General features: G+C 39.0%; 1 long non-coding RNA gene and 1 other non-coding gene across 2 annotated transcripts; one reads left to right on the top strand and one right to left on the bottom strand.

Annotated features, from left to right (window-relative positions):
- The first annotated feature begins 1,583 nt into the window (after window positions 1-1,583).
- Window positions 1,584-2,556, top strand: LOC111575373 (uncharacterized). Its single transcript, XR_002746730.3, has 2 exons — window positions 1,584-2,109; window positions 2,400-2,556. It is a non-coding gene; the product is annotated as an uncharacterized LOC111575373 (long non-coding RNA).
- A 10,986-nt stretch (window positions 2,557-13,542) lies between these two features.
- On the bottom strand, window positions 13,543-13,615 carry trnav-uac (transfer RNA valine (anticodon UAC)). The gene has a single exon. It is a non-coding gene; the product is annotated as a tRNA-Val (tRNA).
- Window positions 13,616-19,420: the final 5,805 nt, after the last annotated feature.

Genomic DNA, 19,420 nt, shown 5'->3' with positions numbered 1-19,420 from the left:
AATATTTTCTTGCCAAATTTTTTATTTTTTATTATTTATTTATTTTTTTTTTAAATAAAATTTTCAAGGGAAACTTTTAAGGAATTCTTGGAATTTTCTTCCTGAAGGTTTGGCAAATTTTCAGAAATTTGGGGAATTTCTGGATTTTTTTCAGACAAGGAAACAATATTTTTTGGTGTCCATAAATGAAGACAACAGGAGGATTAAAATGATGATAAAACTTCACTCGCTTGGACATAATTGATCCAACTTTCATTGCAATTACTAGTTAACTGTATATTAAAAACAAAAACTTGAGACAACAGGTTGTTTTGAACCAATATTGGGCTTATTTGCCCAGACTAAAGTAAAGTTTGGTTGAAAACAAATTTTAAACTTCACACATCAGTTTGTCAATAATATGTGCATAAGTTCTAAATACCCTGTACACATTGGAGTGAAAACAACTATGGTCCATTCATTTTTTATCCCAGAGAAATTCATGAAATTCAACATTTAATAATAAAAAGACACGAATATGGACATTTCATTATTCTGCTGCAGAAGTAAACAACTTTTTTTTGAAGACTCAAGTTTTCATGCAAACATTCGCCCAAAGTTGTGAAATGCAGCTATTTGTGTGCTGAACAGTTAAGTGAAAGCTGATTCTTTTCCTCCAGAGGATGCATAATGATCCCAAGCTCTTGGCGTCCACAGAGGATCTGGGCTCACGCTGAGACACAGAGTGGGGATCGTTTTTTTCTGCCAAGGCCTCCGGCTGTGCCATGGGTTTAACAAGGAGGCTTGTTTGGCTCCGAAACACAACCGACCGACACAATCCAGCTCAAAGCCAAGCAGGCTGAGGGTGTGTGTTCCCATTCAGTCGTTATTAAGGAGTTTATGGTTCATCATTAATCATCGCTAAACACTCTGACGCTTTCAGGATGCCAGTTTGGTGATAAATATCCTCCTCCAGCAGGACTGTTTGGGGTGTTTTGTCTTTTTTTATCTAGTTCAGTTTGTCCACTCCTGGAATTGAGCTGCAGATCCAACAGCAAAAGTTAAATTAATAACAAATTAATTACCGCTAGAGTGTTCAGCAGCTTTCACATAACAACAGAAATAACAAAAAGACAACACAGGCAGGTTAGTAACGTTAAACATTAAAGGTTAGTTTATGCTCTGAAAAACTTGCTGCATACTACTATTAAAAAAACAGTTCTAATTTGAAAATCTATAGAAATATTACATGTATTAAACATCAATATTCAGTATTTACACATTTCGAGGATTTAAAGTGACTTTGACAGGTAGATTCAGTGTCTTAGTTTTACATATTTTCTCCCAAGTCATTTAAAGATCATTTAATATGGAGTCTCATATTTTATTCTATCAACTATGATATCACTTTTCGTCTCTCTGTCATTCTGTAATCACTGAGGGAGGACATGAAAATATGAATATAGATGAATATTTGATAATCTCTCATTGCAAAGGAAACCTGTTTGGTGTGTAGGCCATAATATCACAGTGGCAGCGTTCTCCTGTCCTCTGGTCCTGGGTTCTCTCTCTCCTAGGTGTGCAGTGGTACAGAGGCTTGGCAGCAGGTGCAGCTGATCTGGTAATCAGCAGATCGAGTGCAGGTGGGATTCATCTAATCATCCCCTCCAGCTCCTCTATAAAACCTGAGGCCACTGTGCATCCTGTGCCAGACTGTGAAGCTACTTCCAGTTAGTTGTGTGACCAGTTCAGTCTGAGCCACCTTCTGGTTCCTACAGTAATCTGGTTTAGAACTGACTCCTGCCTGCTGATGATGTTACCCGGATCTCCTGGTTTCACTGCTTACCTGTTGTCTGGTTCTTCGCTCGGCTGTTCTCCTGGCTCCGGTTGGTTCTCCGTGGATTCTCCGTGTTCTGGAAAGAAAGCAGCTGCTGCCAGCCTCGCTACTGCTAAGAGCTGCCACGCCACCCAGGATGCCATTAACACCACCCTCCACGCCAAACCGCCAGTCTAATCCCCACGGACGCCAAAATACCACCACAGGCTGTCAGAACATCTGGGAAGTGACTCATTCCACCTGACAAGACTGGCTGGAACCAGGCACCCTGTATAGACACTCACCCCGTCTCCGTCAGTTAAGTTCACGAGCCCTAATATCACCAGACTTGTTATAATTAATCAGTTTGACAGTTTAAATATAATAATAGTATAGTATAGTATATAGTATAATAAGTTTAAATATCGTATTTGTTTCTCCTTCGCTAATGTTTCTTAGCTTTGAGTTAACATCTGGTTTAGGGAGTACTTGTATTGATTGCTGTAGGTTAAGAATCGTTACTGTTCTGGTTTTTCTATTTTAGTTGTCTTCCTGCCTTGGTATTACCAAATGTGCGTTAACCTTGTCTTGTTTTTTTTCATAGATCCTGTCATTAGTCCGCCAACCCACTAGAGGGTATCCCGATCCGTTCCGCCTCTGGCTGCTTTGGTTAACATCTGGCTCCGTTTTTTTTCTAGTTCCAGTTTATCGTTGTAGTTCTTTTTGTTCTATGTTGTAAATACAAGCATTATAGAATCTTTTATTGACTGCTCTGTCATTTCCTGCACTTGAGCCTCTGTATCTGCCGTAACAGTACGGCCTTATTCAAGTTTTTAGTATTTAAACTGCTGCTTCCTGGGCTCCAACTTTTGCTAAAACCAGATGATTCGTTTTGGCAGAAGTATAGATGCACCCCAGCACCAGGACACAAACAACTAATTAATTTGAATATAAGAAGTTGAATAAATGTGGAAAAAAAAAAAAAAAGATCCAAAAAAACAAAACCATGAGTCTCTTGTTAGAAATGAAGGATTATGCATTATTTGTGTATATATGTAACATGGTGTCAAACAAGGTTCAAAACTAAAGTGTAGTAATAATGTAGTTACTGACTTCTGTATGTTTGGTCTCCTCAGTTTGGTACCTGAATCAGCTTGACTGGCTAAATATGTGACTGAATCCAGTGTTTTGTTTGCTGCTCAAAATAAGATTGAACAACAGATTACTGAAGAATAATGTGAGTTAAACTACTACATCCAACTATGGATCTGAGTAAAAGAGCATCTATAAGGTAAACCAGAGTTTTAGTGGAAAAATCAATGAGCATAATTCTCCTATGACCACTTTTATGTTCCCGTACAAGTTACAAGCACTGGTAGTTTTAATCCAGAGCTGTTTGTCAATCTAAGAGTTAAATGCGTTTAACCCTCCTGTTGTCCTCATTTACAGGCACCAAAAAATATTGTTCCTCTCTCTGAAAAAAATCCAAAAATTCAGCAAAAAAAAATTCCCCAAATTTCTAAAAGTTTGCAAAATCTTCAGGAAGAAAATTCCAAAAATTCCTTAAAAGTTTGCCTTAAAAATTTTATTTAAAAAAAAAAATCCCCAAATTTGTCAAGAAATAAAATTTTAAAAAATAATGAAAATAAAAATTGTAAATATTTTTCAAAAATGAATAAAAAACTTCCAAAAAAAATCCTAAATATATCTAAAGTGATTCCATATTTATCAGTGAAACTTCTAAGATTTTCTTTAAGAACAGTCAGAAAAAAATCAACCAAAATCCAGCGAAAATCGCTGGATTTTGGTTGATTTTCTTGTGAATGTTCTTCAGAAACATTTTTAACATTTCTTTTTTTCCACCAAAAAATGTTCAAAAATTTCCCAAAAATGTTGAAGATGTGGAAGTTTTCACTGTGAAAATATATATTTTTTCCCACATTTTCAAACTTTAAAATCGATCAGTTTTGACCTGCAGGACAACACGAGGGTTAAAGTAGGTCTGCACACACTCTAGAAGTCCTCCAACCCAGAGGTCAGTCGAGGCTGAGACACTGTAAGCGTCCGTGGACGTGGCTGTCAGAGAAACAGATGTGAATGAAGCGTTGAAAGGAGAAGCAGCGGCTCCCTGACGCTCCACCATGAATGCCAGCTTCCTGAGGAGCCGAGTCCCGGAGAGACGACGGCGTCTCTGTACCTGTGAAGCCGTCAAGCAGCCCACTGGGGTTTGTTTGTGTCGTCGGCTGAGTCGAACCTCAGCAAGAGCTCTCCCAACACAATGTCCAGAGCCCCAACCTGCCGGCTCTGAGGCTCAGCCGAGGGGCCGGCTGTAAGAGCGTCTCAGCCGGGGGCCCGGGGCCGGAGCGGGTCCAAAGGCCTGGTGCTGGGAGGCTCTGACAGGGGCAGCTGCATCCCAGCGGCCCCTCAACGCCCCGCTCATTCTTCTAATTAGACACTTGGAGAATTAACTCCCGCAAAGGCGAGATCGGCCTCCAGTCTCCTGCAGCCAGAGCCGAGTGGAACAACAACACAGTTAACTCCATAATAAAGGCTTCACAGCGTTGGAGGGTTTCAGTACCTTTAGTTCTCTACAGCTGATTAGATTCACTCTCTGCTTTTCGAGCAGCACAAGGGAAGATTATTAAGCAATGACACTCATTAGTTGAATCTGGTTGAGTCTCATCAGAGTTAACAGAAAAGTGGTTCCAAAACTTTGGTGAAGAAGTCTGAGGTTCTTCTACAATTTCACAGTTTCCTTTAGCAGATGCTTTTATCCAAAGCGACATACATCTGAGAATGGATACAACACAAGCAAGGATCTAGTCAGGAGAAAACAGCCTGGATCGGAGCTGTAAAACAGGTTCAAGAGTCGTAATAGGACCGTGGTGTCTGCAGGCAGTACAGTATTCATGTTGGATGTGGAGTAGAGTTCTGCTCAGGACTAAAACTGGGACCCGAATGTGTGTTTTTCATGCCTGATCCCACTGAGCTCACCTGGTACAGACAGAAATTTAAGACCCAAGACATTATTTTAGTTGACCCTTCAAGCGCCAAAGTCGCAAAATTGCGACAAGCAACATTGCTGAATTTAACAAGCCACAGGAGGAGGGCTTCTCCAAGAAGAAAGGCCAAAAAGGAGGAAGGCCTTCAATGCAGCAGGGAGAAGTGCCACAGAGGCTCACTGAAACGTTACTCACAAACGGACTCATGGATTTGGATGAAAGTTTCAGGGAAGACCAGAAATGACACAAGCACCAAGTGATAAAGTTTTGGCAGTGATGCAGCTTATAGTCTGGATCCACGAGTTTGTTAAAGATTTAATCTGTCACAAATGATACAACGACTGAGCAGCCTTGGCAGAGAAGTGCTCTCTGAGTGCTGTTCTAGTTTCTATTGACAAAGTGTGACAACCCCGGTAGCATACTGCTTTTGTTTTATCACCCAGCCCGAGATTTGTGTTTTATTTAACAACACCTGTGTTTTCACATCCAAAAAGATGATGGACGTGTGGACTGACCACAGTGTTGCTTTATGACTTGGTTCCACACAGCTTTGTTTGGTGTTGGTAATCCTGTTCTAATATACAGACTAAGTCCCCTAGTGGTCAACACAAGGAAATGCATTTCTTGAATAATGGGTGGAATTTATCATGTTTTAAAGTCCAGTTTTATTGAATGTGCACATGATGAAGTATTACTGGGACAATAGCAGGGCCAGTAACGCATGGTGGGAAATCAGTGAGGAAGGTCTGTCAACAGTTTTGTTTTTTGTTTTTGTTTCAACCTTTACCTGATTTGACAGTCATCATAGTCAAGCAGATGAATAGACAGATCATTTCTTTTTCAAAATTCTTGTCATTCAGTATCTACATAAAAGTTCTAATTTTTCAGTGATCAGGAGAGAAGAAGAAGTTTCACCACCCCATTAGAAATCAGAAAGGTTTACACAGAAATGAATGGACGTCCAGGTGAGACGTACACAGAGTTGTGTGGAAAACTAGGCAGTAACCTTGAGTCGTCCTGCAGGTCAAAATTGACCCATTTGAAAGTTTGAAAATGTGGGGAAAAAAAATCTGTTTTCACAGTGAAACTTCTGATGTCCACATTTTCAACATTTTTGGGAAATCTTTGAACATTTTTTGGTGGAAAAAATGTAACAAAAGTTTCTTAAGAACATTCACAAAAAAAAAACAACCAAAATCCAGCGAATTTCACTGGATTTTGGTTGATTCTTATGTGCATGTTCTTAAAGAAAATATTAGAAGTTTTACTGATATATATGGAATCACTTTAGATATTTTTAGGATTTTTTTTTAAAGAAAATTTTTACTCATTTTTTGAAAATATTTACAAGAAATTTCTTGCCAAATTTGGGGGATTTTTTTAAAATAAAACTTTTAAGGGAAACTTTTAAGGAATTATTGGAATTTTCTTACTGACATGTAGCTGTCATGCAGGAATATTACAGAAAAGATTTTGAACACAGAAAATAAAATCAACCAGCATGATTGTTTTGTTGCTGTTGTTGTTGTTGTTTTTGAGCTAAATTGACCATCATTGTGTATTTTGTGCTATCTCACACATCACATAGTGGACCAGCATCCAAACAACATAGAAAGTGAAGTTTTGAGGATAGTTTATGATAATACTGTTGTTAAAATGTGCTTTGCATAACGTGTGATAATCTTAAAATCCAAGTAATACTGGTTGTCTGTATATTTAAATCTTCCTACAGGATAATAAACCTAAAACATCTCATTTAAAACGTGTTGACATGCTGTATTTTTGTGAGGAGAGCTGATGTTGGCTCATGTCTTGTGTTTTTCTCTAAACTCATTGTGTGTGAACATTTTATCGCCCGGTTTTCCCGCCCGACACTCATCGCTGTGAAAGCGCCGCGTCTTAATTAGCGTGGACGGGATGCTGCTTGTAAGGGCAGGTGCAGCTTTAAATGACTTGTTGACATTTTTTGCAGTGTGCAGAAGGTGGCAGGTTGTGATCCTACAACCCTCATCTCATATACATAATCCAGCAGGCAGGCAGGCAGGCAGGCAGGCCCCTGCTCCTGCTGAATGGGGGGATTCTCCTTCCTCTGGGGACGTTTCAGGGCTGAAAGAGAAGCCTCACCACCCGGCTACCGGGGGCCCGTGGGCGCAGTGAGAAAATGAAGACCTCTGCACCCCTCTAAATCCCCAGGAATTTCTCATTAAGCGCAGGTCCCGGTCTGCCGAGGGCCCTCTGGGCCCTCACCCACCCCCCGTGAGGGGTCTCCCTCTCTGGCAGGGAGAATGGAGCTCTCCACTCCACTTTGTGCTGCTGCCGGCTACCAGGGCCTGTTATTCACCTTTTCCTTTCTCACCAGCACAAGAGCTTTCTCCCAATCATGCTTTCAAAACCCTCAGGACTTCCTCTTCCTTTCATTCACTTTTTACATAAGTGTGTGTGTGTGGGTGTGTGTGTGTGTGTGTGTGTGTGTGTGTGTGTGTGTGTGTGTGTGTGTGTGTGTGTGTGTGTGTGTGTGTGTGTGTGTGTGTGTGTCCCAAAAGAGAGAAAGGCATAATTGAATTTGACATTTTTTAATGGTCTCCTGAGATATTTTTGTCTGGAGGCGCCAAAGCTGGAATGAAGCGGATTCTCATTTCAAAGAGTTTTTTTTCCTCGTTTTTTTTCACACGTTGTTCGTGAGTACAAGTAGGATTAATGAGGATTATGTATATGAGGAGAGGTAATGAGTTTTGATGAGAGTAGAGAGGATATTTAGTGTAAGATTTCAAAACATCCCAGTGAGTCAGGACTTGGCAGCATCAGCTCATGACTTTCCCTGTTACTGTTGTGGCGTCACGAAAATATAAGAACGGAGTGAAAATTCAAAACTGAAATGACAGTGATGTGTTTTCCAGATCACAAAATGCGAAAATGAGTTGAAGAAAGAAGTCTTGTTTGTTTCTTTGATTTCTCCAATGTATGAAAAGCTGCTGCTAGAACCAGACTTGTGTGTGTATACATATATAAATGTACTTATATGTTAAAATTTTCAAAGTAATATTCTAATAAACAGATCTTTTATTCAGTATTTCACCATTTCGTACTCAAAACTCACAATACACAGTTTCTGAAACATTTTTCCGTGTTTTATCGTCATTTTAAAAGGTTGAAAACGTTCATCATATTGGAATTACACATTTTGGTGTGCTGATACATTATAGTTCATTTTATGCAGCACTATAGTAATTTTTCTTACTTTGTCTGCACTTAAACACAATTTTAGCTATTAAAAATCAACTTTACCTTAAATCATCTATGTTGCTACTTTAATTACTGAGCTATCTTTTCATTTATTCCCATTTTTTTTAGAGAAGGCACTTTGTAATTTTAATTTGTTATTAGATTTTTATTATATTATGTGAGAACTGTAACAGGTTTAGCTTTCAGTGGCTGTAGTGCTTAGTTTTGGTCCCATTTCAGCCCTTTTTGTCCACATGAAGACACCGAATATGACTGAATTATGAGTCCTCTAAGTGTTGTGTGGACTCCAGCGAGCGGCTCCTCTGGTCATCTATCAGCTGTGCATGTTTGTGAGTCCGTGGGGAAGAGTTGGAACCATCGGCCGACACTCATTACCTCGACTCTGTCAGCGTATTAGAGCAGGAGAAGCTCCATATGGTTCTTCACTCAGATCAGATGATGGACGTGCAGTTTGACCTCGCTGCCTGATTTCTGTCTCCACGGTGAGAAGATGATTCAGCATCTGGGGCTGTTGGTCAGCAGTGACTCAGCTCCAGGTGCCGAGATTTCTGGATGTTTGTAGCCCCGAAAAAATGTGTTTTTCCTCTGGTGGCGTGTCCTCGTTTGGTCCTCCCTGAGTGTTTCTGTTTAGGGTCTGCGAAGGGAAATTATGACAAGTAGAATGGAAGAATCGGTTGGTTTTGGTCAATGATGAAAAGCTGTACAAGTTTATTTATTCTGCAGTTCAAGTTGCTGTAGAATAGAGCAGAAGTTTGTGTTTCTGGTTTTCTAAACTCTTTACTATCTTTAAAAGTAGTCAGGGGCTCAACTAATTTATAACTGTGACATGCAGTTATAAGAGAGTTCAGATTTAAGCATTACTGATACTTCACGATGAATATGCATCACTTCTACTGATATTACAATAAGAGTCAATGTGTGTGGAGACATTTTTAACATACAGTGCCATGAAAAAGTATTTGCCCCCTTCTTGAATTCTTATTTTTTGAATATTTCCCTCACTTAAATGTTTAAGACCATCAAACAAATTTAAATATTAGACAAAGATATCCAAAGTAAGCACAAAATGCAGTTTTTATATGATGATTTAATGTTTTAAGGGAAAACAGCTATCCAAACCCACCTGACCCTGTGTGAAAAAGTAATTGCCCCCCTTGTTAAACCATGAATTAACTGTGGCTAACACATTATTTGGAAAGTGAGCTCAATTCCACAAACCACACCCAAATCTGATTACCTCCAGACCTGTTCAATCAAGAAATCACTGAAATAGAACCTGTCTGACACAATGAAGTCGACCAAAAGATCTCTAAAAGCTGCAACAAAATTATCCAAAGAAATTCAAGAGCAGATGAGAAATAAAGTAATTGACATCTATCAGTCTGGAAAGGGTTACAAAGCCATTTCTAAAGCATTAGGACTCCAGAGAACCATGGTGAGAACCATTATCCACAAATGGAGAAAACATGGACCAGTGGAGAACCTTCCCTACCAAAATTACCCCAAAGAGCACAGCGATACTCATCCAGGAGGTCACAGAGGAACCCAGGACAACATCGAAAGAACTGCAGGAACTCCCTTGAATCAGTTAAGGTCAGTGTTCATGACTCAACAATAAGGAAGAGACTGGGCAAAAATGGCATCAATAGCCGAGTTCTAAGAGAAAACCACTGCTGACCAAAAAGAGCAGAGGCTCATCTTGCTTTAGCAAACATCCAAAGACTTGTGGGAGAGTATTCTATGGACTGATGAGATGAAGTGCTGAACTTTTTGGAACAACAGTGAAACATGGTGGTGGTATTAGTGTGATGGTTTGAGGACGACTTGCTGTGATTGATGGAACCATGAATTCTGCTCTCTAGCAGAAAATCCTAAAGGAGAATGTTTGGCCATCAGTTCGTGACCTCAAGCTGAAGCTCACTTGGGTTCTGCAGCAGGACAACGATCCAAAACACTCTAGCAAGTTGACTTCTGAATGGCTTAAAAGAAACTAAATGAAGGTTTTGCAGTGGCCTAGTCAAAGTCTGCACTTGAAACTGATTGAAATGCTGTGGAATGACCTTAAAAAGGCCATTCATGCTGGAAAACCCTCCAATGTTGCTGGATTAAAAAAAAAAACAAGCAGTTTCGAGCTGCGATCAGGCAGCAGCTCATTTGCATAAAGTGGACTCGACATCTACTTTATGCAAATTTGATGCGACGTGCGGAGAACCAACGCATCCTAAGCTAGTCATCGCTGACCTAAAACGAGGACAGATTCAGCTGCTTATTTCTCACCTCAATGCTTTCAGGAATACTTTTCGCTGAAGTGTTTTCAAAATAAAAGAGAAAGTTTGCAGCCGAGCCGCCATGTTGGTCTGACGCATCTGCTGGACTCAAGCTGAAAGCACTGTCATGTGACCACATAGCGGCCGCAACACGATGCAACGCATTTACATGCGGGAAAAACACATCTAGTGGACACGTACCTTTAGAGAGAGCTGATACAAAAAGGAGCCTAGTATGTGATCTAAAGGAAAATGAGTTCTGCTGGCCACGTTCTGTGTGGCAGTGCTGGAAAGCTTCCTAACATAACTCTCAAAGGCACCATCGAAAGAACACAAAGAGGAAGGCAGAGAGGTAAATGGAGTGATGACATCAAGAGGTCAGATTCAGAAAACTTTATTTGTCCCCAGGTGGGCAATTAAAAATGCACGTAGAGCGGGCAGTGCAACAATGGTGTAATAAAGAAATAGGGATAAATATGTATGCAAATCTAGAGCAGGTAGTATAAGAATAAACATTTAAAAAGAAAGAAAAAGACACAAAACACAGCTTGGTAACACTAGTGCAAATACGAAAGAAAAGTGTGTGCAATATGGCCATGAGGTACAGTAGATACAAGAATATATCACGGTAGATATAAATTGCAGAGGTCCACGTTAAAGTCCGTGTGTGGTGGAGGTGGGGTGGAGGTGGGGTTATGGTTCATGAGTTGAGCAGTAGGACTGCCCTGGGTACAAAGGTAGACCTTCTCCTCTGTGTCCTGCATGCTGGGCAGCGAAGCCGTCGACCAGAAGGAAGCCACTCAGATGCAGAGAAGAGAACGTGGGGGTCACGGATGATCCGGTTTGCCAGTCTACATGTTAAATGTTCGTATACTGCAGACAGAGATCTGAGAGGAGGTCCTATAACTTTTGAGCAGACAGTGACAGAGTGTCCTACACTGAAGTGAGGAGAGCTGTGGAGAATCGACACAAATGGAGATCTATGGTGGCCAACCTTCAGAACGAAGACGGCACATGACGATGATGATGAACAACGGTAGTGATTTCTTTACTGCAGTACCACTAATGACCACCAGATTAGCAGTGAGGCTGATCAGTGCTCCACATCCAACCCTCTTATTAGATCCAGGAGATAGAGAGAGAGAGAGAGAGAGAGAGAGAGAGAGAGAGAGAGAGAGAGAGAGAGAGAGAGAGAGAGAGAGAGCTGTCCCATGCAGGCCAGGACAGCTGACAGCTGGGTTCAGCAGAGGTCAGAGGTCGTGGATTGGCAGCAGTGGGGGAGTGAAGTGGAATCTAAAACAACAGGAAGACACACACAGACACACACACACACACACACACACACACACACACACACACACACACACACACACACACGCCATATTTCCGGGAGAGGAGAAAAGCGTGGGCCTCCGGATCTCTCTCGCTTTCTCGTGTGACGGACAGTTGATTAAAACTTCATACATCAGGACTTTCACTGACATGAATCTGTTTACACAGTCACACTCTGGGGCCCGCCTCCTTCTTAGGGACAAAAACTCCCACGTCCCCCACAAGTAAATCATTATGCTTCAGTACGACGCCGTGGTTTAGTGTTAGGACTGTGGGAGTTCTGGTTACGGTCAGGGTTAGAGTCACGTCCAACCCTTTAACATACCTGAAGGGATATGTTAATATTTTCACCCTCGTGTCGTCCTGCGGGTCAAAATTGACCCGGTTTAAAGGTTGAAAATGTGGAAAAAATATATATTTTCACAGTGAAACTTCTGATGTCCGTATTTTCAACATTTTTGGGAAATCTTTGAAAATTTTTTGGTGGAAAAAAAGAAATGTTTAAAATGTTTCTTAGGAATATTCACATAAAAATCAACCAAAATCCACCGAATTTCGCTGGATTTATTAGAAGTTATGCTGATATATATGGAATCACTTTTTGGAAGATTTTTACTCATTTTTTGAAAATATTTACAAGAATTTTCTTTCCAAATTTAGGGTTTTTTTGTTTGTTTTTTTATATAAAACTTTTAAGGGAAGCTTTTAAGGAATTATTGGAATTTTCTTCCTGAAGGTTTTGCAAATTGTCAGAAATTTGGGGAATTTTTTTGCTGATTTTTTTGGATTTTTTTCAGACAAGGAAACAATATTTTTTGGTGCCCGTAAATGAAGACAACAGGAGGGTTAATATACCACCTACTGAGACCTTGGTGAATAGTTGTTCTATGACTCTTATCCAGGCTGTTTTCTCCTGTCTAGATCCTTGTTTGTGTTGCATCCACTCTCAGATGTACATCAGCTAAATGGAATTGTAGAACTGTAGAAATAGCATAAAATAGAATTAAGAAAAACTGAAAATGTAAAAGCTTCGTAAAAGCAAAATTTCTGTCAGAACTGGTAAAATAGATCACATAGCATTGCACAGGTGATGCTGCATACCAGTGTCCTCTTAGTTTATGCTAAGTTTGTGTCTAAAAACTTAATCTAATGAGTTGAATGAACTAACAGCAGCAAACTGAGCTCACGTTCTGAAGTAGTTGGCAAATAGAAACCTAAATGAACTAGAAAATTACAGACAGTCACACGTGGAAAATGCTTTTTGAGCTGCAGTGGATAAAAAAACGTATAGAAAGCTGATGAGTGTATATCAATAAAAGCTGGTTAATATAAATAAATGATTAACTAGTTGCTCAGGAAGTATGGCGCATATTATCTTTATTTTTACAACATCTATAAATGATTTAGATTAGGGTGGCCAAACGTCCTGTTCTGGACGTCCTGGTTGTTTTTTATAAAATGTCCTGGTTTTCATTGTTTTTCATTGGGCCACTAAATTGACCCAAAACTAACAAATAATTTTTATTAGTTAGTTTTAGTACGTCTGTGAGAGCTATTTCTGTTATAGTTGGATTGCTAGTATGGCAGAGGTTTTTTTATTTTTATTTTTTTTCTAGTACATGATGAGCATTATTTCTATCATTGTTTGATTCGTTATTTTTTGTCATAATAAAACATGTTGAGTCGCCTCTGAGAAGCCTCTAGTCTTGGGTAATATAACAATTTTCTATCCATACAGAGGAGGCATACTTTAAATGTCTTGAAATTATAAGGCATCTTTGAGTATACGGCTGAGTGTCCTGGTTTTCATAATTAAAATATGCCCACATTTATTATTTTTATTGTGTATGATGACTTTGTTTGTATGTAAATGACATTTTTGTTGTCTTTCTCCATAAACTTCTGGCTCCACTGGGGCTCGAACCCAGGACCTTCTGCGTGTAAAGCAGATGTGATAACCGCTACACTATGGAACCTCATGCTTTATAGCACATATGCTGCTCAGTCAGTTGGTAGGAAGATGCTGCTTCATATTTAGTTCATCCATAAAATTAATTTCTTCCTCCAGCCTCTGTAATTTGTTCACGTGTGAAACAAGTTGCTCATTTAACAAAACTGTCGACGATATCACAGGAAGCTCAAAGTTATCAGCAACTTATCAGCTAAAAAAAGGTTAAATTAGATCTAAGTGCTACTGTTGGCTTTATTTTCTATCTTTCAACACCACATCTGTTCTTATTACAGTGGAGTGTACATACAAAACGTTTTAATATGCTTTAAAATCTAATGCTTTTACGTGTTTAATTGAAATTTGGTGCACATGCAGATAACAAGTGGAGTTTTATTTTTCATATTTTAGTAGATTTACTGCCAAAAAGAACCCCAAAAGTGTGCCCAATTAATTCAAAATAAATTAAATTCTAATTTCAGTGTGTTACATTTACATGGAGATAAATGAGACTTTCTGCTTATATCTTTAATGATATACTGAATGTGTCTTCTTTGATTGAAGCCAATAAACCAGGATTCTGTCATGTTCATTAAGCATTAAATAGATGTTTGTGAATTCAGATAAAAACAGGTCTGCAGAAAGTGTTTAAAACACATTTTAAAGTTCACGTTCTCAAATGACATGAGGATAGTCAACATGAAAGTGAAAGCTATGTTTAAAAATGAAATTAAAAAGGTGAAATACCAATAGTGACATCACCTACTGTGACTGTTTAACTTCAGTAATCACTTTACCCTTCGTTCATTCATTCATAAAGACTCTTTAAACATGTATGAGGTGTCTCAGCTCTCACTGACAGGTAGTTGTGTCACATTTATGACACTCGTCCTGAACCTCCTCCTGTTGTGTGCTGTGCTGCTGCCCTCTAGTGAACAGATCAAGTCCTTACAAAGGATTTTTACAGACTGATCAAGAACACAAAGGGCTTCCATCAAATGAAGAGGTTTTATTCTGAAGTAATGATTAGTTTTATAGTGTGAAAGTTCACTTAACTTTAATAAAATCTCATAAATAAACAAACTATTCTCAGCGGTGGACAAATGCAAAGTAGCACAACAGAATAAAAACAGTCCATTAAACTTAAAATCTTAATTTAATGAAAGTATGAGAAAAATGTACCTAAAGTATCAAAGTACATGTTTGGGGGGGATGAAAAGCCCAAATGTGCTGGTTTTCTATGTGACATGTTACTGTTGATGCATTTTTGAATAAGCGGCGTTTTATAGTTGGAATTAGTCCAGGTTTGTCCAGCAGGAATCTGACTTTTACAAAAGTGCTTAATTAATTAGCTTTTATCAAAGTTACAATATGGCCAAATGCAATATCCAGATCACAGCTGCTTTTTGATAAAGGTTGAATGTGTCGCAGCATAAGTTAAGATCAGCTTTACTGATCCCTACATGTTACATCAGCTGGATACAGACAAGACATGAAAAAAAAAGCTGAAAAAGAATTATAAAAATACAATAAGGCTAAAGAAAACAAATAAAATAAAACGTCTCAGAGACAATATACCAGGCAAGTGAAGAATTGTGGGGCTATAAAAATACAGGTAGGTAGGTAATTTTATTAATCTGAAGGATTCAGCAACTTACAACAAAAATAATAACAAGAGAAAACAGGCAGGTTGGTAGTATTTAAGGTTAGTATATACACTCTTAAAAAAACTTGCTGTACAATACTACAAACAAAACACTTCTATTTTTAAAATCTATAGAAATACTAATTGTATTAATATTCAATAAACAGTATTTACACCTTTCAAGGCACCGTGATTTAGAGTGATTTTGACAGGTAATACAAAAACAGCTGTTGTAAACTAGATAAGGTGCATGACATTCTACAGTCGCATTGGATCAGTCCTAATGAGAGTAGTCTTACATGACTGATGGATTAAAAAAATTAGAACAAATATAGAAATAACATTTAACTACCTCTAACAGCTATTTAAAGGAAATAAGCAGGATTCTTTAAGAGCAAATGCATCTTTGGGGGCTTGCAGCTAGAAGATCCCTGGTTCACGTCCTGGCCTGGGATCTTTCTGCAGAGAGTTTGCCTGTTCTAACTGAGCATGAGTGGGTTTTCTCCGGCTTCCACCCAGTTCAAAAACATGCTGAGGTTAATTGGTAATTCTAAATTGTCCATAGGTATGAATGCGAGTTTGATTTTCTACACGTGTAGCCTTGTGATAGACTGGTGACCTGTCCAGGGTGTCTCCTACCTTCACCCTAAGTCACCGCAACCTTAATGAGAAGTAACAGTGTATAGATGATGGAAGCATCTTTGGTGGAAATGCTAACCAGTATATTTATGACAAGAGACCAACGACACTGTACTGGTTGAATCTGCTGCTTTATATATGCGTGTTAATTCTAAATCTTACAAAAGTAGTGGAGTAAAAACACATTTCTTGCAAAAGCCAGGTGAGAATTTGAGACCATCTACAAGTCCCTGACAGTCAAGGACTTTCTGTTGGACAATGACCTCATCTGCAGTCATGATTTAGAATAAAATCCTAACAAGGATCCTGGAAACAAAGTGATCAGGCACCGAGCGGCCAGTTTAAAGGACACAACACACGTTTTATTTGCTGCCGAGCTGGACTCTGAGTTCGACCATATGTCTGAAGAGATGCAGAAAGAGACCTCCAGACGCCGGCTCATCTTGGGGTCGGGACATCCATAAGAAGATCTACACACAAAAGACAGACCAAACCAGACTTAAATCAAGTTTACTTACACAATTACAGGAACTGAAAACACATAGAAACATGAAACATAAGGAGTTGCTCGGTGACAGATTGATGCAACTCATTCAGAACTAAAGACACCCAAAAGTACAACTGAGGCCAACAGAGACAGAACCAGACCTTACCACTAGCAGGGTGTAGGCAGGGCTTAAAGTAGCAGCTAACAGCTACAGATGTGAGAAGACAATACCAGGACAGCTGGTCAGTAAAGCTGCTACACTTAACTGACAGGGTTCAGGAGCTGGTCCGGGCAATCAAAGTGTGGCTGAGAGTCTGGTGCTGGAATCTGGAAATCCAAGATCCAAGAAGGTGTGTGTGCAGAGGACAGGTGAAGCTGGTTGACTGGAGGGAGACAAGGCAGAACAAACAACTGTTAGCCAAGATATTTGCTGGAGTAGGGCAACATGGCCTGAGTAGCACTGACTGTGTAGCAGAGTGTAGAATTAAATTTTAATCTGAACCAGGTTTAAATATCAGATGAGGGATGACTGAGAGCAGCTGACTCCACCTTCCATTCAGGTTATTCCACTCCTGCAATCAGCGTTCACTCAACCACAACCAGAGAGAAAGAAAGAGAAAGAAAGAGGGAAATAGAGGTACCACTGTCATACCTGGCGGCGAAATATGAAGCTAACATAGCCAAGCATATGGACTGGAAGGCCTCTTCTCTTTGCTATGCTAAGTTAGCCAACTGCACGATTTAGCTTTAAATACACATATAAACTAACATGAAGCTACAGCTAACTTAGCCTAGCATACAGACTGGAGGGCCTATGCTAAATTAGCTAACTGCTGGTTTTAGCTTCAAGCACACACATGAACTAACACGAAACTACAGCTAACTTAGCCAAACATACAGACTCTAAGGCCTCTTATCTTTGCTATGCTAAGTTAGCCAACTGTTGGTTTTAGCAGTATGAAGCAGCATGAACTAACATGAAGCTACAGCTAACTTAGCCTAGCATACACACTGGAAGGCCTATTTGCTATGCTGAGTTCGCTAACTGCTGGTTGTAGCTTTAAATACACACACGAACTAATATGAAGCGACATCTAACTTAGCCTAACAGAAGGACTGGATGGCCTCTTGTCTTTGCTATGCTAAGTCAGCTAACTGTAGCTTTAAGTACATACACGAACTGGCACAACGCTACAGCTAACTTAGCCTAGCATACACACTGGAAGGCCTCCTCTCTTTGCTATGCTAAGTTAACTAACTGCTGTTTTTGCTTTAAATACACATATAAACTACCATGAAGCCACAGCTAACAGCCTAGCCTGGAAGTCCTTTACACTAAGCTAAGTTAGCTACCTAGCTACATGCTAGCTTTAGCTGTAACTACAAATATAAACTAATTATCTGCAAGAAGGCCCTAAATGTCCCTTGAAAAGAGCACTGGTAAAAAAAAAAAAAAAGAAGGAAAATATGACTACTAACAGGAAAGTAACACTAATTAGAGTTTTTCTCCCCTTTTCTCTCTTTAGACAAGCTAAGTGCTGATCTTTCAGTTGAAACTAGCCGTTTGGAGCTCAACTTAGGTCAAGATATGTGGAGGAAAAATTGTTGGAAGATGAGGACTCTGCTAAACCAGAGGTAAGATGTACTTATTGTACTAACTCTTAAAGTTCAGAATGATAATTGCTAATAATAATATTGAATAATGTTAAACAAAAGTATGGCAGTTTGGTCACTGTAGCTGGCTTAGCTAAGTAGGTAGTTAGCTCAAGCTAGCTAGCTAACTGTGTAGCCCAGTTTTTCAAAGGTGACGTGGTTGAGAAATGTGAAAATGTCAACTCTTGATTCGTTTGGTTTTGTTACAGACAACACAAACATGTTCTTCAGGTAGGAATATTATGTGTAGGGTTTGTTTAATACAGTATAGTATGAATATTTAATACAGAATGATGTTGCTAGTCGGTCTGCAGGTGTTTCTCTTGGTTGTGAATTGACTGCAAAACGGCATTAATGGCAATAACATATTTGTATTTATATATATGCTTTTAAAACAAAGGTTTAAAAAGATCTTTTACAGAACAAGCAACAGAAACAAGCAAAAATAACAACAGGAAGCCAATGAGTTCGAACAAAACAAGACGAAATAAAGATAGAGTTAAAAATACAATACAATACAATACAATACAAAGCACAATATAATATGTTATAATTTATACATAAAATAATAAAGCAATAAAAACATAAATAAGAAATGACAGCATTTACAACCAAATCTGTGAAAAAAAATGTTGAAAAAAGTGATTTAACAGAAGTCACAGATTTTGTGAACCTTATCCGTGAGGTTCTCTAATGGCAGAAGCATTGTCGCATTTAGATTTTGGTCTAAACTCTGGAATAGCAGGAAGGTCGATACCTGAGGACCTAAAGATCAGACCCAGACAAACTTTAAATGTGATCAATAAAATGTTAAAGTTAAGTCTAAAACTAACAGGGAAGCCAGGACTGGAGTGATGTGATGTTTTCTATTAAAAGCAGTAAGAAGCCGAGCTGCTGTTTTCTAAACTAGTTGGAAGCAAGAGAGAAGAGCAAATATCTTCATATCACCTTTTTTACCTGGTTTGGAGTCCTGGTTTTTAAAATTAGACATTATTACTCAAATCAAGTCCATGTGTAATGAAATGAACCTGTCTGTCTCTGTTTTCTGCTGATACTAAGCATGACTTTATGTTTTCTGCCCCACGTTTACATATTTATCTGCTAAAAACAGACGTTAAACACGAGAGAACATTGATCCTCAGTGGTACTGATATGGTTTACAATTATGCTGATCTTATTCATGTTTATTTTAGTTAAATGTACATTAAAAAAAAACAGCGATGGACTCAAGAATGGAATCAGAAAGTCTATCATTAATGTACGTGCTGGACATCAGTGTGGAATAATTTGTGCTGAATCACAGTGAAAATTACAACACAGTGGAGAAAAAACACCCTCAGATTCAATATGACTCAAGATCCACGACTGATGATGGAAATGACCAATAGGTTAAGGTGTATGGAAAGTAC

This window comes from Amphiprion ocellaris, chromosome 14 (genome assembly GCF_022539595.1).
Source record: "Amphiprion ocellaris isolate individual 3 ecotype Okinawa chromosome 14, ASM2253959v1, whole genome shotgun sequence".
NCBI classification, from domain to species: domain Eukaryota; kingdom Metazoa; phylum Chordata; class Actinopteri; family Pomacentridae; genus Amphiprion; species Amphiprion ocellaris.
Note: the sequence above shows the minus strand (reverse complement) of the source record. Positions and strands in the feature narration are given on the sequence as shown.